The sequence below is a fragment of the Pinus tabuliformis genome, chromosome X (assembly GCF_031772625.1).
Source record: "Pinus tabuliformis cultivar Carrire ecotype Pingquan chromosome X, CPIR1, whole genome shotgun sequence".
NCBI lineage: Eukaryota > Viridiplantae > Streptophyta > Pinopsida > Pinales > Pinaceae > Pinus > Pinus tabuliformis.
Window position 1 is genome coordinate 1311490833 of NC_142308.1, and position 18932 is coordinate 1311509764.

General features: G+C 35.4%; 1 pseudogene across 1 annotated transcript; it reads right to left on the reverse strand.

Annotated features, from left to right (window-relative positions):
- Window positions 1-8557: 8557 nt before the first annotated feature.
- LOC149144914 (putative disease resistance protein At4g33300) lies at window positions 8558-16580 on the reverse strand (annotated as a pseudogene). The gene is made up of 5 exons (XR_016265153.1): window positions 15903-16580; window positions 11265-11443; window positions 10510-10866; window positions 9861-9899; window positions 8558-8842 (listed from the first exon to the last, which is right to left on the reverse strand). The product of XR_016265153.1 is annotated as a putative disease resistance protein At4g33300 (transcript).
- Between the last annotated feature and the right edge of the window lie 2352 nt (window positions 16581-18932).

Sequence of the window (18932 nt, forward strand, 5' to 3'; positions counted from 1 at the left end):
CCTCTCCCAGATCCCCAACATCGAACCCCATCTCCCTAGCTCGCATACCCTACTCCTCCATCCCTATTTCCTCCACAACCCCTCCCTTAGTGGACCACATTCTAACCAGAAATCAAGCTAAAGAAAACCCCCAAACTTGGGATCAACAAAAATAGTGGGAAGAAAATCCAATAAGGAAATCAGAGATGAGGTAGCTGCTAAAGAAATGGCACTAGGAACTCAACAACCAATGGAATCCTTCCTTGGGAAAAATACAAGAAAAATGAAAAAAATTAGCAAAGGGGAAAGGGAGGATCACATCAACACAAAAGTAAATAATGATATTGGTCTCTTGAAATTGTCGCAGCCTTGGCACCACTTTCAAAGTCAATGCAGCTAGAGATATTTTATTTAATGAAAAACCAGACATTTATATGATCCAAGAGACCAAAACAAGAAAGCAAGAAAATCAAAAACTGATTCAAAAATTAAGAAATCATAAAGTAACAGTACGAGGGGCTACATGAGCATTAGGAGGAATATGCACCATATGGAACAAAAGGAAATGGGAACTAATAAATCAAAAAATCCGCAATCACTAGATTAGAACAGATTTGAGAGATCTCAACACAAAGGAGTTGTATAGCATTATGAATGTATATTCTTCAAATCACTACATAGAAAAAGAACACTGCTGGAACTCGATTAAAGAAGAACTAGCAGAAAGACAAAAAGGGAAATTAATCCTTGGAGGAGACTTAACTCTAATAAGGAACATTGAAGAAAAATTTGGCAGGAATTATCATTCAGATTCGTCAAGAGAAGCTCTTAAAGAAATAATTGGACAACATAAATTAATTGACATTCCACCAAGCAATGGGAAGTACACTTGGAGTAATAAGAGAATAGTCAAGAATGATATCAAGGAAAGGTTGGATAGAATCTTAGTACAAGAAAACATAGCAGCTGCATTCACTCTTGTGAAAAGTAAGATCGTCTACACAACAACTTCAGATCATAAGCTGGTGGTTTTAAGCATGGGTAATTTGGAAAATCAAGGTCCACTCCCCTTCAGATATAATTCGAGTTGGGACAACTAGGAAGGATTTGGAAAACAAATAAAGAGAGCTGGAAAAAAACGGTCATTGGGTCTCCTCAATACGTTTGGGAAATAAAGCTAAAGAACTTAAGGCTGCATTTAAAAATTTGGGCAAGAGAAAATGATAGTCGAGACAAAGCTAGGAAAATAGAATTACAAAAATAATGGACAACATTTATAAGGAAAAAGAAAACAAAGAAGAAAGAAAACAAGATTATCTACAAGAAAAGGAAACCTTTTTCGAAATTTATAAGCAAAATAGGAAAGAAGAAGAAGAAAGCCGAATGAAATCCAGATGTCTTTGGCTGAAATCAGGAGATAAAAACACAACCTTTTTTCATAATTCAATGAAAATAAGGAGGGCAAGAAATCATATTGAACAAATTCAAGTAGATGGGCATGATATAAAAGGAGCTGAAGAAATAAAAATAGCATCTCACAACTACTTCAAAGATCTACTTACAACAAGCGACCAATAGACAGTTAATGAAGAATTTTTGTAGCACATAAAAAAAAAAGTGATCATCAAAACACATAAACAAATAAAGAGATCACTGAGAATGAAGTTAGAGAAGCGGTCTGGAGCCCTCACCCTGATAAAGCACTGCGGCCAGATGGGTTTACAATGGCTTTTTACAGACATCATTGGGCGTATTATCAAAAAAGATCTTATGAGAATGATCAAAAATGTCGTTCAAAAAAAAAAATTGAAGGAAACACAAAATCTTCCTATTTGGCACTCATACCCAAAGAGTCCAATCCAGTAACCTTCAAGAAATATAGACACATTTCCATTTGCAATTCTTCTTATAAAATAATCACCAAAATTTTAGCAAATAGAATCAAGATATTTCTTCCGGAAATCATATTTGAAAACCAAGGTGGATTTGTACCCAAGCGGCAAATCACCGATAATGTGATCATTGTACAGGAAGCTATTTACAACAGTATTCAAAGGGAAGAGAAAGGAATGATAGTAAATCTCGATATAGCAAATGCTTTTGACAGAGTTAATCATAATTATCTTGCAACAGTTTTAAAAAAAATTGGCTTTTCAATAGATATTATAGAAACCATCCAGGTGTGCATATCAACTCCATGGATAGCCCCTCTAGTAAATGGAAGGCCTAACAAATTTTTTCAGAGCATAAGAGGGCTACGACAAGGTTGTCCCCTATCTCTATTCCTCTATATCATCATGGCAGAAACACTAAGTGCAGCGTTGGAAAGTCAGAAAAGGGAAAAAAAATAGGTACTCAGATAGCAAGAGGGGTCAAAGATATAAATCACTCACTTTTTGCAGATGACACCCTTCTTATGAGAGGGGCATCAAGCATAATAGCTAGAAGATTTAAAAGAGTGCTGGATGATTTTCTCCAAGCCTCTGGAGGAATGTTAAATAACACCAAATGCAGAATATATAGCTGGAACACTTCTCCAAGAGTTATGCAACATATATCACAAATACTGGAAATTCCAATACAAATAAGATGGACCCACTTTACTTATCTTGGGCTGCCCCTAGCAAAGGAAAATGTAAAAGCGGAATTATGGAGCAAGCAAGTGGAAAAAATGAAGGATAAAATTCAGAATTGGGGAGTGATGTGGCTTAATTTGGCAGGAAGAGTGATCATGATTAAGGCACTCCTCTCGGCCCTTCCCATTTATCAATATGCGATTATTCTGGCCCCGGCAAGCACCCACAAGCAAATGGAAATAATAATAAGAAGCTTCCTATGGTAAGGAGGAAAAAAAAGAAAACAAAAAATTCAGCTTAGTCCAATGGGAGCAAGTCACCCTTCCCTATGAAAAAGGAGGTATAACAATTCGCTTACCATGCCAAATGAACATTGCTTTAGGGACAAAAATAATTTGGAGAATGATAAGGGGAAAAGAACACTAGTGGGAAAAAGTTCTAGCAATGAAATATTTAAATCATCATGGAACAAAATTGATAACTGAATATGTTCTAAATAGGCCATGCACACAAGTTTGGAAACTTGTAAAAAAGATAGTTCCACATATTAGAGATCAAATTTCTAAAAATCCAGGGAATGGCAATAGAGTAGCAATCTAGGAGGACCGAATAATGGGAAGAGATCCTCTAAAACTTCAGCGGAACCTAAGAGGACTTCATTGTTGGATGGAAGAGAAAAGGATAAATACTTTATACTCAATTTCTTAGTGGGATCAGGATAATTAGCTTGGCTGGAAAATACCAAAAATTCCAAAAAGATTAAAAAGTTAGCGAGAGAAACTAAAATCACATCTATTAGGGACAAATCCCATAGATAGAGAGGATCAGGACGACTTTGTATGGGACCCAAATGGAGGGGAATACACGATGAAACCAGGGTATAATCTCCTCCAAGAACAGCAAAATCAACAAGACTGGAGTCTATGGAAGGCAATCTGGAAAACAGAATGTCTTTCCAAAATCAAAATTTTCATTTGGACTCTACTCAAAGGTAAAATTCTAAGCTCTGAAAATTAAAAAAAAAGGAATACAAGGGCCTTCCAGGTGTGTTATGTGCCAAATGGAGGAAGAAACAACCCAACACCTTTTCATGAATTGTAGGGTGGCTAAAGAATGTTGGACCCAGATAACAAGTCCGTTGGAAATAAATATAAATTTCTCAAATCAGCTGTCAGCACTTCATAAAAATTGGGAGAAAAGCTACCCGTATACAAAGAGAAACAAGGCCAAAATAAGCAGGATCTGGAATTGCCTCCTCTCAATTCTGTGCTGGCAGATTTGGTTAGACAGAAACAAATGTATATTCAAAGAACAAAAACCAAGTATAGGAAAGATTCTTTAAAAAACATGGAGCCTAGTATCAGAGATAATAATCAACAATGGAATATCAAATATGGATTAGAACAACCTACAACAAGAAGAAAAAGATTGGTATAACAAAGTAATATTAGGAAAAAAATAGAAGCTACAACAAAAAAGAAAAAAGCTTCCACAGCCAAGAGTTGGAAATCAAGATTGGATAACAAAGAATTTGAAGAATGGATGAAAAATGAAAAAAGATTCACTCTTTTTTCAATGGGGCTTCAAAAAATAACCCAGGAAAAGCAGGGGCAGGCAGAGTAATAATAGATCCAAATGGGAAAAAAATTATAACATATGAATGGAGTCTTGGAGAAATGACAAACAACAGGGCGGAAGCATACAACCTTCTATTAGGCACAAGGCTGTTAAAAAAACTTGCGATCAAGGATCCTATAATTATAGGAGACTCGGTAATCATCATAGCAGCAATGGAAAATGAAAAGGATTTTAATAGTATCGCCATTAATAAAATTTTTTAGAGGACCAGATCAAACATAAAAAGTTTGGGAAACATAACACTCAAGCATGTGTTGAGAAATCAAAACAAGGAAGCAGATAACTATGCCAACAAAGCACTTGAAAGACTAGTTGGGACTGTAAAAGAAAACAATGAAGTCTATGTTGAAAACATACCATGAATTCCATAATTATGATGAGGACTGGGAAAGGGAAAAATGGAAAGAAGCATAGTAAAAAGAAAAAAAGGATGATCAAAAATTCACTCCAAGAGTAAGATTGTCTGCAGAACACAATGGAGATTTGATAACAGTTGATCTCAATTGCAATCTACATGGCTCAGAGCACAAAATCTACTCAATCCCAAAAAATCTACAAAGCACGTATGATCAGGAACACATGTGTCCTTTACTACTGAGCAAAGATGGTAATGGTCATATCAATTACAAGCAGCAGGATCAAAATTGTCACACAAGATCAAGGTTTGTTGCAACGGGCAGTTGTGCAAGCACAAGGTCAATTCACATCATGACTTTTACCTACAACAACATGTTATCCTTCCACCCTGAGTTCAATAAATTGGTAGCAGAGCTCAGTAATCTCCACTACCCAAAAAAATCAGTCTATCCACACTTAGGCCTTCTCATAAGTGATCCCCTCGCCCGCAGTCAGCCTGAAGCCTTTAGCCTGAAGCATTCAGCAGTCCGTCAAACTCTCCCTCTTGACTCATCAAGTTGTATATCCAGGCCCAAACTTCACCAGCGGGGGATATCTTTGCTGACATTTACTCCACAGTGCTCTCCATCAGTTGTCTGCTCCTTTGGTTCCCTTTACACCTATAATTCAAACTCCCAGAATTCTGTATCAGTCTCTCCCCATATCAGCGCTGCCTTTGCCTGTTTAATACACAGGCTGTCTCATATCTCCAACGTCCTCACGCCTCATTTTCTTTGTCTAAGAAGTACTCTCATACTGAGAGCAGTCTCTCCTCCTCATAGTCCTCAAGCCTCAGATTTTCAGGAGCCAAACTCTCCATTTACGTTTTACATTTCACCAATCCATCATCTCCCGGGTAGCATCACAGATCAAGACCACTTCACGGATTGGCTTTCGAACACAAAGCAGGGTCAGAGCTACATAGTTTCTCTCAGAGCTTTGGAGATTTGTTTTCAAGAGGCCAATAATCAAAACTCCACCATCAACAACAGAGGAGCAAGCAGAACATATCAAAGTAAGAGGGCCATCACTGGGATCAAAAAAGACACAGCCTCTACAACAAATCAAAGCAACAGAATGGCCTGCAATCCACTAGAGAGAGAAGAAAAGAACGACAGTTGCCCAACTTGCAGGGCCAATAGATTTATGATTGGAAGGCTTAACCAAGATTTAAAAGACCTCAGGGCAGAGATGAAGACAACCAATGTGTACAAGCAAAGAGACATAGATTACAGAGAGTTGAAATAGAAGATCTAAAAGACAAATGCAAACACTTGGAAGAAATAGTCGAGTACATCAAGACCCTCAATCAAATCTAACAAGGGGAAACATCCTCCAGATACAACAAGAAGCACTGCCCCTAGCAGGAGGAATCAGTGAATCAGTTTTGGTGATCTTGTCTCTTCTATTAATGCAGTGCATAGTTTGTTTCTAGGACAATATGTAAGGCAATATGCCACTCTAGTTTTTGAATTTTATAGAATCAAGGTTGAAAGTGTAGATGCGGGGACTGCGCTCCCATTTTGTGCACTACATTTGAATCAGTGTTCTTCTGAATGTACAAGGAGCTCACTCCTTTCATTTTTTGCAATATAAAAACAAAATACCCGACTATGTTAAAAAAAAAACAATGAGGCTACATCATGGTCATGTCCAAGAAGAACACCACAATAGGGTGAGGAATTGAATCGATGACTTAACATCTAGGAATACCTTAACAACACACCGTCTATTCAATACGATGTGGACAATTGAATTCGTATTCTAACTATTTTTTTTTTTTTTTTGGCATCATCAATCTTGTTTTCTTGTTTTTGATATATATTGTTGAAATTTTCATCTTAAATCTTGTTTAAAAGTTAATAAGGATTTTTTAAAATCATAAGTTTGAGCTATGTATTTTATATAATTTGTGTGACCAAAAAGATTTAAAAAAATTAATTTAAAAAACCATAAAATTACAATCTCACTCAAAATTTTATAACCAAATTCTAATAAAATAAGATACCAAAAAATTACAATCCCACTCAAAATTATAAAACCAAATTCCAATAACACTCAAAATTATAAAACCAAATTCCAATAAAAAAATATAAAGCTTCCGTTAATAAATTTATGCCAAAAATTCATAACACTTATTTAAAAAGCAATTTAATAGGATGCTTTTCAAACTTCAACTTTAATTCAAAGGAATAACAGGTCAAATGCAATTGTATCTTTCTTTATTTGATCATGTAATATATGGTAGAATTGTTGTTAAATAACTACAAAATGCAAGTAAAATTAAATACATAGAGGGTATCTTCAGTTGGTAAGAAAGTGAACCCAATTAGATGCAAAGCTATTCCTGCATGTGTAATGTTTACATAATGTTTATTACTTCTTTACAATTTTGAATGGCATATATGCAATCGATGGTGTTTGAGTCTTGTTTATTACTTACAATTTTTGAACGGCAAGTATGTGAGTGAGTGATGGATTGTGTGATGGATTGTTGGGTTGAATTTTCTAAATATTTGAATATTTTGTTTGATTTTGATATAACAAACTTGCATATAATAAATTGGATAGGGCGCTTTTTTATTGTTGGGAATTCATCTTGATATATTATACTATACGAATACACATAGCCTTCAAATAAAATCAGAAATAGAGATACATTTTCACAAAATTAAATTTATTAAAAAAAAACTTTAACTCGATTCAATTATGAATGAGAAAGAGATTACACTTTTAATAATGAAAATATATATTGACTAATGAAAGGACAATAATCTTACCATTTACAAATTATTATAATTCAATAAAATATTACATTTTTAATTTTCAATCCATCTAAATTTCCTTGAATAATGTGTGGAGGTTCATTTTCATGTTATTTTCCAGCCAAGTTATTTCTTTCCACCAACTTCTATGACCATATATTGTTAAATGATCTAACTTCTCCATCCCTTTGGGAAATTTTCTTTGTATCTTCAAAACACGAAGTTTCAAGGTTGTAGACTCATGATTTGAGATACCTTACACCTCATAGCCAAGCAAATGAGCAATCTGCTTCTCTTTCCTTTGTATCTTCAAAACACGAAGTTTGAAGGTTGCAAACTCATGATCTGAGATACCTTGCACCTCATAGCCAAGAAAATGAGCAATCTGCTTCTCTTTGTGGCACATAAAGCCCCAAATACTAAACTCAATAAACATTCCTCCAATACATCTAAAATGTGTCCAATTCTATGAAGTTACCATATGACCTCCCCAATAAGGATACCAATGTTCTCACTTGGCCCTTGGAAAGTTTGATGTTTGGATTTGATTTTGTTTATGGCTATCACAAATAGTTCTTCCTCTAGAATTTTTCATTCCTGCGGCATAATTGTTTCTTCAACTTCCTGGAAAAAATATGGCATGCATCCATGCTTAGATCCACTGTTACTGACAAGGCTACAAACACTTTAACATCCTCAATGCAGGTAACATGTCTCATTGCCAACTGGACCATAGGATTACTGCACTTTATTTCTCCTTGAAAAGTAGAGCTCATCACAAAACCATAGTAAGATTGGTAAGGACACTTGTTGAAACTAAAGTCTCCACTGCTACGAGAGGTTGAGGTAAGGGAGTTAGATATAGGCGTGCCTAACTTGCCATGGCCATTGTTTATAAGAAACTTGCCACCCTTATCAGAATTAATATTTGATTCTTCTAGCAGAAGTCCACTGCCCATTCGAGCCAAACCACCCCATATAAAGTATTAAGCATATAACTTGGTAATAAAACTGCAAAACATGGCCAGAGCTATAACCATGGTTTATAAGAAAATTTCCACCCTTCTGAGAATTAATAATTGATTCTTCTAGCATAAGTCCACTGCCCATTCAAGCAAAACCACCACCATATGAAGTATTAAGCATACAACTCACATAATATATAAAGTAATAAAACTGCAAAACATGGCTAGAGCTATGAGATTGTAGAGGATATGAATAACATGTCCATTATTGTCATAAAATAAATAAAAACATTACAAAGATCCTTGTTTTCAAGAAACAAAAAAAACCTCCTTGTAAGAGAAATTGCCATTTACATTTGCATCCATGGACTTGCAAGGATGCTTCTTGGATCTGGCATTGATGTTATTATTTTGGAAAATAATGTTGGTAAATTGAGCAGAGGTTAGTTAGTTGAAATGACGCAGTCATCTTATATTGTCCATCAGAAATATCTGCATCTCCACCAAGAATGTAGGTGATAAGCTGGACAGTTTGTTCACAAAAAATAGTTAGTTCCAAATTTTTTCTAAGAATATGAAAAATGTTTGTTTATGCAGTTTATGACATTTATTTAAAAATAAAAGAATTGAGGAACTTTAAAGCAAATAAAAGAATATGTATGTGTGTGTTTTAAGAACAATTTTTTTTTTTGTTGATTTCTCACCAGTTTATGATTTAACTCCTTACTGTCTAGGTAGGATATCAAGCATCTAGCCAATCTAGGCTGAAGTGTGTGCCTACCACTTCAAATCTAAGCTCTTGAATGGTAGAGCTCTTGAAACACATCCATTGATGTCAAATTTTATCATCATAGATAACATGCTTTAGGCGTTTCATCCCTCCAACTGATTTACACAGCTTCCTCAATAGGGAATACTTTGTCATGTCAAGACCCTCGAGTTTATTTAGTTGTCCCATTTCCTTGGGAAGTTCTTTTAGGCATTCACATAGTGAAATGTTCAGATATTCTAACTTCCCAAGTTTTCCAATAGATGGTGGAAGTTCTTTCAGACCTAGACATGCAGATATGCTTAACATTCTTAAATAGCCAAGCTTCCCCAAGTCATTAGGAAACTTTTGTAAAAAGTGGCTGCTACATAGACCACTTCTCAGCTGAAGATGTGTCACAGATACCAGGGGGTAACTCCTCTAAATCACAGCAGTGGTCCAAGTTAAAATCTAGCATTATGGGAGGTCGTAGGCTTTGACTAGGAGTTGTTGAACCTAGACATATTTCCAAGCCCTTCACATAATCTCAAAGAGAGCTTCTCCAGGTTCTGAAATAATTTATTGTGCTCTTGAAGTGGGGGCACATTCAACTTCTCCAAGTGAATAGTCTTAAGCTGAGTAAGTGAAGATAAGGCTGGTACACCGTTCAAAGTGGCTTTCCTGTACTCATAATTGAACACTATGAAGACTTTCAGTTTCCTCATGGAACTTAAAAATGATGGAAGAAAGTATTTACTTGCAAAAAAGAGTAAAAGCAAAGCCTTTGCCTCACCAAAATTCATCGCACACCACTAATCGTCTTCCATTGCACCTACATAGGTGAACCACAGATGCAAAGTTAGAGTAGAACATTATAGGTTATTGCACACGCTATGACATCATTTCATATATTTTCTATGAACTTTTGAATCAATGATCAACACCTACATATCATTACATATATTTTCATGCAGATCATAGAGTGACAACTTATTTGGTGTAGGATAAGGTTCGCATGTGACCATTTTTTTACTCCAATGTTTAGAAAAAAGTATGTATGCTTCAGGAAAAGTTGTTAAAATCACCCAACTGTGTGAATGGAAAAATTGAGCCTCAAATACGTGATCCTTAAGCAGCTCCATTTTGCTGGAGAACTATCCTCCTTTCTAGGCATAAGCATTAACCTCTTCCTATGAACTATGCTGCCTCGAGATGTTAAATATATAAACAAGTCTCGAATTACATCATGTTGAGAAAAGTACAACTCAGAGGCACTTCCATAATTGATTGCCTGAATCATACTACATCTAATTACCAAGACAACACAATGTATAAGACTGAAGAAGACAAGATCAGATGAGCTTGAGCACACAACAATTAGAAATGAAGGCACAACAATTAGAAATGGAGTCAGCACAGTAATTAGAAATGAAGGCACTTACCTGATATTGCTTGTTAAATTCAACAGATTTCTGCTTGCAAGCTCTAACAAGATGACAAAATCATCTTTCCACTCCATCTTCCGCACATAAACCCAAGTATTCGATAAATGCATGCATTGAGATTTTTCTATCCTTTGGAAATGACCCCAAGTCTAAGAAGTACTCTCGTGCTTCCTCATCCATGGCATCGATACTGGTCTCCAAGCATCTAATAAGTCCTTCTTTGTGATAATTTGATATTTATTCCCCATTTAAGGCCTTGTTCATGGCATCCTCCAAGGCCGGTTGAGGCTGATCATGCAAAGAGCTTACAATCACCTTCAGAGCAAGTGGCATGCCTTTACATTCTGCTTTCACCTATGATTCATATATCAACAACACTAAGTGAAAATTCTATAGGTGGAAACCAATCAAATACCAAAAACAAAAGTTGTTGAAAGCATGAATATGTTGCCTGATAAGCTTAGAGTTCATTCATAGGTTTCTATTTGATTGTTTATGAATATTAATATACAATTGAGTATATGGCTATAATCTATTTTAATGGATTACTGATACCATTGTTAACAATATCATAATTATTAACGTGGAATTATTTGAAACCATAATGATATCCTGATATCATATGCCACTTTAATAGTGGATTGTAATTAGGGACATTTGAGGAACACTGTATCACAATCATTAAATTGAACCAAACTTAGTACAGTAATACATTGCATATAAATAAGATTTCAGTTTTGTAAGAGTCATACCTGCTTGACTAGCTGCTCATTCACATTACTTGGAATTAATTTTTGTCCAAAAGCCAAAAAGCGGAAAAGGGGCAGAGCATCGACATCATCAAGCAATGGCAATTCATAAAGTCTGGTAGAAGTTGTTGTGCGGACGATAGAACAATATCGGGTTGTCATAAGGGTCTTGATACCTTCACCTTCAAATAACAATTTTTCCAAAATTGCATTAGACCAGACATCATCTAACACCACAAGAGTTTTCTTGACTCCACCAAGCAGCTGTTGCAACAAAAACAACCTTACTCGAATACCAACAGTAGAGATTTTTTTTTGTGCAAAAGATACATAAAAAAATTATGAGGAAAACGAAAGCAAGATACTAAAGGGTTAATTTAAGTCTTGTTTTCTTCATATTCAAAGACTCATTTACAGGTCATTTCCTTTGTCAGGGTTCTTTAATGAATTAGATCATTGAAATTCAAAATGGGTAACACAAGTACAACACTGATCCAGAGAGTAATAGGAAATGACTATAGACATCAATATGTAACAAATCACCTTTCGTATATTTGAAGAAAGTTAAAATCTGGGGAGGATTTCAAACATTATCCCTAATCATTTTTCATTGTTATCGGTTTTTAAATTTTTAAAAAATCCTAAAAAAATAATATTTTGAGGTCCTTTTCAAGGTCTTCAAAGAACTTATCAACTTCCTACCTCATAACTACGAACAAAGTAGGCCAAAAAACATTTTTCAAGCAACACCCTAGGATTGATAGAAAACAATGAATCAAATAGATCCAATAAGCAATGCTGAAAAACATTTTTTGATTTGCCTTCTCATTAAAATCCACAACCTTAAAACTATCAATATTATACCCAACAAATAGTGTATTTTGAGCAACCAAGGTGAAGAGAAAAAATCCACCATAAAATCAAAGAAACTTAAAACTGAATCAATTTACCATGCAATGCAACTACCAAGCTTCCATTTGGAATGAAATCAGATATTAACAATTTCTCATCGACTGCAAAATAATATACTTGAAGTTTCACTATATTGGGAGGTCGAATTCATCCAATGACTTGAAATTCAACCTCAAATCTCCAAGCTCTCCTCATTGCCACTGAAATCCCATTTCCAAGTACTACTTTGTACACAATTCCCAATCCACTCTTCCTTCCCCAAGGCATAAGCAAAAGCTCTAAGTAATTCATCTAAGTCAAAGCTGGAATGAGATCTCCCTGGTCTCCCTTCTCTGAGGTTGTTTCAAAAGTCTCTGCTTTGTTAAATAAACATTGAGGAATCCGTCCTCCTGCCAACTTCTATTTTCCTCCACATATGCACCATTTGCCTTGGCAGATCCTAGCCTTCCAATATAAATAGACAAAGAGTAGGCCAATTATGGCAATGCCCACAACATTTCCTAACGATATTGCAACAATTACACCATATTTACGACCTTTTCTTACTGCAGGGGTTGCCCCTTGATTAGTAGGTATCCTCGAGGAGGGGCCTTGTAAAAGAAAACTGAGATTAGGAGGTGTTAGTATGGGATTTTTGCAAGGATTTTTTAAGGAGAATCCACAAAGCCCTGGACTTTTCACAAAGGCCATAGGTCCTTGATTTGCAAGAGTTCGAAGAATTGGGCCCGAAAGCTTGTTATAGGAAAGACTGAGAGTGCTCGAAAATGAAGAAAGGTTACCGACATCCCCATGGATCGATCCATTCATAAGATTAGAAGAAAGATCTAACCACACCTATATTATTAAGGTTTGATCCAAACCCAACTGGAAAAGACCCTGTGAAGAAATTATTCTGTAATAAAAACCTCTGCAACAATTTACACCTTGCCAACTCTTGAGGAATAGGCCCACCGAGGAAATTGTTCGAGAGATCCAGGTTCTAAAGTAAGGAAAAATTTGTTTACATCATGTTGATGGACGTAAGTAACGCATGGGACCATATTTAAATTAGGTTGCACCACGCGTTCTCCGGAGCTTGAAGCGCTAAAGTTATTGATCATCGTTTTGATAAAACTACTCTCTTCTAATTTTCCACTCTCTGATTTTTCCGAATATCAACACCGTCAAAACGATTTTTTGTGTTATTCACTTCGACCCACGAAGCTCTTTTCTTGTTTTGTGTACAAAATTGAATAACAAAAAAGCTAGTTCTCCCTGTCACCAATCTCTAATTTAATGACAGTCACGGTGGCGTGGAGCAGAAAAACAGTCATGACCCGTGGCAGAGGAAAATAAAACTAAATATCTCCATATATGTTTTTTCACAAGACAACAAAGAATAGCACATAAAAGTTATGCTCAATGAGCAGGAACAAAATTGGTGGGCATTGAATACAATTTTCCATGTAATCTCTGGTCATTGAAATTGATGTATTTGGAATCCATGAACACAAGGTGAGAGTCAATGATAGTGGCGAAAAGGGCTTGAATGACATGCTGGTTAACCCACTATGTCATTTGGCGAGTTTGCTCCAAATCCAAATAGATATCAGACAATAGGCTTGCGAATGAACAATATTAGGGTTTGAGTTTTTGGGCATTGAATACAATTTTCCGTGTAATCTCTGGTCATTGAAATCGTTGTCTTTGGAGTTATATGCTGAGAAATCCATGAACACAAGGCGATAGTCAATGATAGTGGAGATAAGGGCTTGAATGGCGGCATGTTTGTTAACCCACTAAGTCAGCTATCAAGTTTGATCCAAATCCAAACAGATCTCACACGGTATGCCTATGAATGCACAATATTAGGGTTTGAGTTTTCCTAGCATTTTTTTCCTGCTACAAAAATCCTCTTCTCAAGCTTCATGCCTATGGATTTTAATTCAAAGGGATGTGCTAAGAAGTTCAAGTCCTTGTAAATCCATTGACTGGGTAATGTAGAATTCTTCACCAGGATCCTTAGATCCTTCGTTTACTGGTTTGGGCTTTCTTGGATCCTTGGTTGGGACACTGAATCAGTGTTTGCCTTGTTGGATTATCATAAAAATTACATAAAAACTAAATTACATAGATAGGTCGAATAGTTTGATGTCTATCAAGAGCAGGATCTCATTGTATATTTACCAGATGAATGCTTGGGCTCGATTTTCCAGAAGCTCAAATGAAGATCGAAATGCTTGATCCCTAGTCTGCATTAGATGACACCACATTGAATCGAAAATCTGACAACGCCTTGTTCTCCCGGCAAACTTCTTCTGTAGGCCTTGTATAACTCCTCCAGCTTGGAAAATTGGTTTCAGGGTGGGATCTCGGTGTATCCCTGACACTATTTTTACACCACCACACGCGCTTCAAAGTCAATGCTTCACTTCTAAATCCAACAATTGGCAAACATTGGTCCCATTGGCACTACCGAAGACTGCTGCTTCGGTTAGAAATGCATTGGCAGCAAAGCCGGTCCCTGTGTTGTCCACAAGATAATCTCTAATTTCCCTTCTAGAAACCAGAGAGCTAGAAAATCCATCCACTCTCAACCAACCCGTTAGTACAATGTTCACAAATACGTCTGCAAGTCTTGGCACTACTAAGGAGGTCCTGACATATATTTCAGTTACGACAATAGATCCAGTTACTGTTCGTAATAGGAACGCCCATTCTTAGGTACTCTGAGTGGAGTAGTTTTCTAGGGCATCTGAAGCCATGACTGTGATTCCTTTTGTTTCCTTTTCTTTAGATTTGAGAAATTTGATTAGGAACTTTGTCCAGCGATCAACACTCCCTGAATGCACTGGAATGCAAATGCAAGCACAATCACTCTCTTTTACTAATAGATGATAATCCAATACTTCACAAACTGCTGCGGGGAAATCCACCCTTGGGCCATCTTCTGTTAATCTTCAGAAAGAAGTCCCAAGCTCTGAGGATTCAATAGCCACCTCCACATCGATCAGGTCCTCCACATACAACTGGCCTTGGTTGCATCCATGTCAACGTTTTCTGAGGCAGTGGAGAGATGGTAGTAGGCACAATGACGACTCAGACAGTCGTTCGTTTTACTAGAGTTGGGCGTCCACACACCTACAAGCTCCCTATCCTCATCCCTTGCGATGGCATCCCATGCGGTGTTGTACACCTCAGGCGACAGGTTTCTGTGCGAGAGCTTGCACGACGAATCCTCCAGGTTCCTGAGGGCGAGCTTGCATGCCGAAGCCTCCAATTCGAGACTCTGCCCCAAGGGCCAGCATTCTCCAAAGCGCGCATAGGCGAAGAAAGAGGTCGTTAGCCTAGGTAACTGTGGCTGGGTAGGGTTTCAGTGCTTCAGACATGTCACTACCAGATGCCTCTTATTGGCTGGGGTGAACAGTCTCTGTTTACCCCAAGTCTACAAAGAAAACGCTTACGGCGTAATTATTACTTCAGATATTTTAGACTCTCTTATAAATCTGATACATGACTTCGTCTTGTTTAATTAAGTCTGGATTAATTAGGTGGAGGAGTTGTGCAAAAAGTTATGGAAATTTTGGTTATATTTAGAGAAAATTTGGTAAGGATTTTTGTAAATCCAAGTTATAGCTGTTAAACTTTAAAATTTTAGGTGTTAGAAGTTTTTGATAATGCTGAATCTATTTCCACAATAAAAACACGATTCAAACACTGTCTCTACAAGAATTTATGAAATTTTTTTACCTGGATTCCGGCAATTCCTCCATTTAATTAGACTACTCCCTTCCTCTTTAACAACAACGCTGAAATAATAAGCACCAAAACATACCACATACTCCGGAGTATCTTTATTCTGATTTTCCATCGATTTCCAAAACATACCACATACTCCGGAGTATCTTTATTCTGATTTTCCATCGATTTTAAAAATATCTCATATTCAATTACAAAAATATCTCAAAATTTAATGGACAAGAACTAGGTATACCGATAAAGCTTATCTTTTTCATACTTTATTATTGCAGATTACAGAAATATCTTGAAATTAGATTCCAGAATGTTCTGAAATTACATTCCAAAAATATCATTAAATTTAACAAAACAATTGTTTGACCTTTTAACTGTCCATCAAATATTAAGTTCAAAGCATATCCAATAAAAGGCCTATGCCTGTGGATCCAACAGCCACCATTCATGGCTTTTGGGTAGTGGTGATGATTCAATGAGAACAACTAATCATTTTGCAAGCAACTATTCAAATGATTTTAAATCCTATAAATCACGGGTTTCGCGACGATCACTGTAAGGGATGCTACATTTCGATCGATTTGGATTCTGCCAGGATCGAGTTTCATATCTAATATCTAAAAGAAAGAGTTAACCAGTGTTTTGTTATTATACTTGTTATAAATATAGTATAATTCATTTAGTTTGTTTTTGACAAAAAAAAATTATGACACTTATTCATAATTTAATATTAGCAATTCAATTTTTTGTTATTTTTTATTATTATTTAAATTTATTTATTTGTAAGGTGATTGGTTAAGGTTTCATTATATATTGTTTAGTAATTTCTATTTCTATTATTTACTAATTTTTTGTTTTTAATTTTATTTCCTTTTTATTTAACTTTCTGATTTATTTTTTTCATGAATTATAATTTTTTCAATTTAAAATGACTTATTATTATATTAAAAACATATTTTAATAAATTTAATTATAAACAATTATATATATTAATAAAAACACACACACAGATATATGTGTTAATATAAACAATATTAATTAATCATATTTCTTAATTTTTAGTGATGACATTCAGCGATACAATATTTTATTAGTTGTTTTATTTTTGTGATGAAATTTTTGTATTTGTTATTTTTTTATTTAATTAAGCTATATTGAAGCTAAGTGGAAGGTACTAGTTACTATATAGCCCTTGCTAATACATAAGTTAAAAAATATTACTCTTTATCGATTTCATGTGATCATTGATACCGATTAATCACTTTTGAACCATTAAAAAAAACTTTGTTTACACTGTTATAAATGAAACTACATTTATTCCATGCATTTTATATTATAAATTGTCTTTTTACACAGAGAACACGAAAAATAAGAGCTAGTGTATTGTGGTTTGTAAACATTATGTAAATGCATTTATTTTATATTAGAAAAAGCCTTTCCCAAGCTCAAAAATTCGAGTGGTCTTTTCCATAGTGAAACCACAAGCTCAAAAAATTTAGTGGTTAGAAAACTTAGTAGTTAAAAACATCTCAGGTTGTGTAAAAAGAAGTGCAGAGAATATAAACATTAAATGAATCCAGAGATGAGAAAGTAAGGCACTAAAGATACATATATATTTAGGTAGTTACAATAAAGATAGCCATAAAATTAAGAAAAGTAAGCAACTGCAAAGGACTTCAAAATAAGAGGTAGATCATAATTATTAGAATCATGTTCTCACACAGTATATGGTATTGTATTGTTAATAGGCTAAGTAATGTCGCACTTATCATCTTTACATTATGTTGAATGCATTGAAAATAGATAAGTCCAACTTGGGGAATTTATTGTTCAATTCTCAAGAAGGTGGTGAGTAAACAATGATGGGTTTCACTCCGACATTTTATTGCATTCTCAAACCAAGTTGTAGTTTCTTGGCTTGGAACATACCATTACGATTAAGCCAAGCAAATAAGATAATGAACTTCCAAAGAGACATGATCCATAATGCATGGGTTTAACCCCAAATATTATTTCAATAACCATAGGAGATGTGCTAGTACCAATTCTACCTTCCTAGCTTAAACCTAGGTGTACAAGCATGGATTTGCTTAAGAGAGAGCTCCATCACAATAAGTGAAATAAATGTAATAACCCTTTTTAAAAACACATCCATTTTAAGTTTTTCTATCCATATAAAGAAGAGAATGTACATTTTAACAAGTTCTTGTGCTCCATGAAATTCAATAGTTAATGGGATGATATCACCAAAGAGAGTATATTTCTAGGTAATAGACCCAATGAGGAACTAACAACAAGCCCATTTGCCCAAGTTGGTTTACTATATGAACAAAAACAACAAAATTTAGTGGTCTCATTTTTATGACAAGAGGGGCACTTGGGTTATGGAACTGCCAAGTATTTCAAGTACTTGCCAAGAGGAGGGTCATCTAGAATCAAGGACCAAACAAATACAACATTTTTAGGCCCAACAAAAGCTTTCCACATTTGATGGAGTCATACCAACTTGTAAAGTACTTAAACCAAGAGTTAAGAACTTGTTTAACTTTGTGTCTAGCTTAGGTCTAACACCAAGCCATCGATATCCATCTATTGGTTTATGTATGTTCCATGATGCAACCCAGTCTTTTGTAGCTTTCATAGCAAACTACAAAAACATAATCGCTACTACAGAGTGCACAACCCCAAGTTTTGATTTTAGCTACTATATTAAACTAATTCAAAGACTAAATTACAGAGCATAAACAAAGAGTAATTCTAGATGTCCACGAGAACTCAAAATGGATTTCAAATTCTTTTATTCATTTAAAATGTGTTGTTACATACAAGAATTCAAATATGAGAGTGGAGTCCTCAAAGTGCTTGAAATTCATACGTTGTTACATAACAATACCACGCGGTAACGAAAACATCCTCCCCAACTCATACAATAGCCAGTCACACTCTCTCCAAATCATGCAACAACCAAAAGCAATACCAACTAAGGGCCAACATCCAAAACCCCAAGAGTCTGAAGTGAATAAGCAA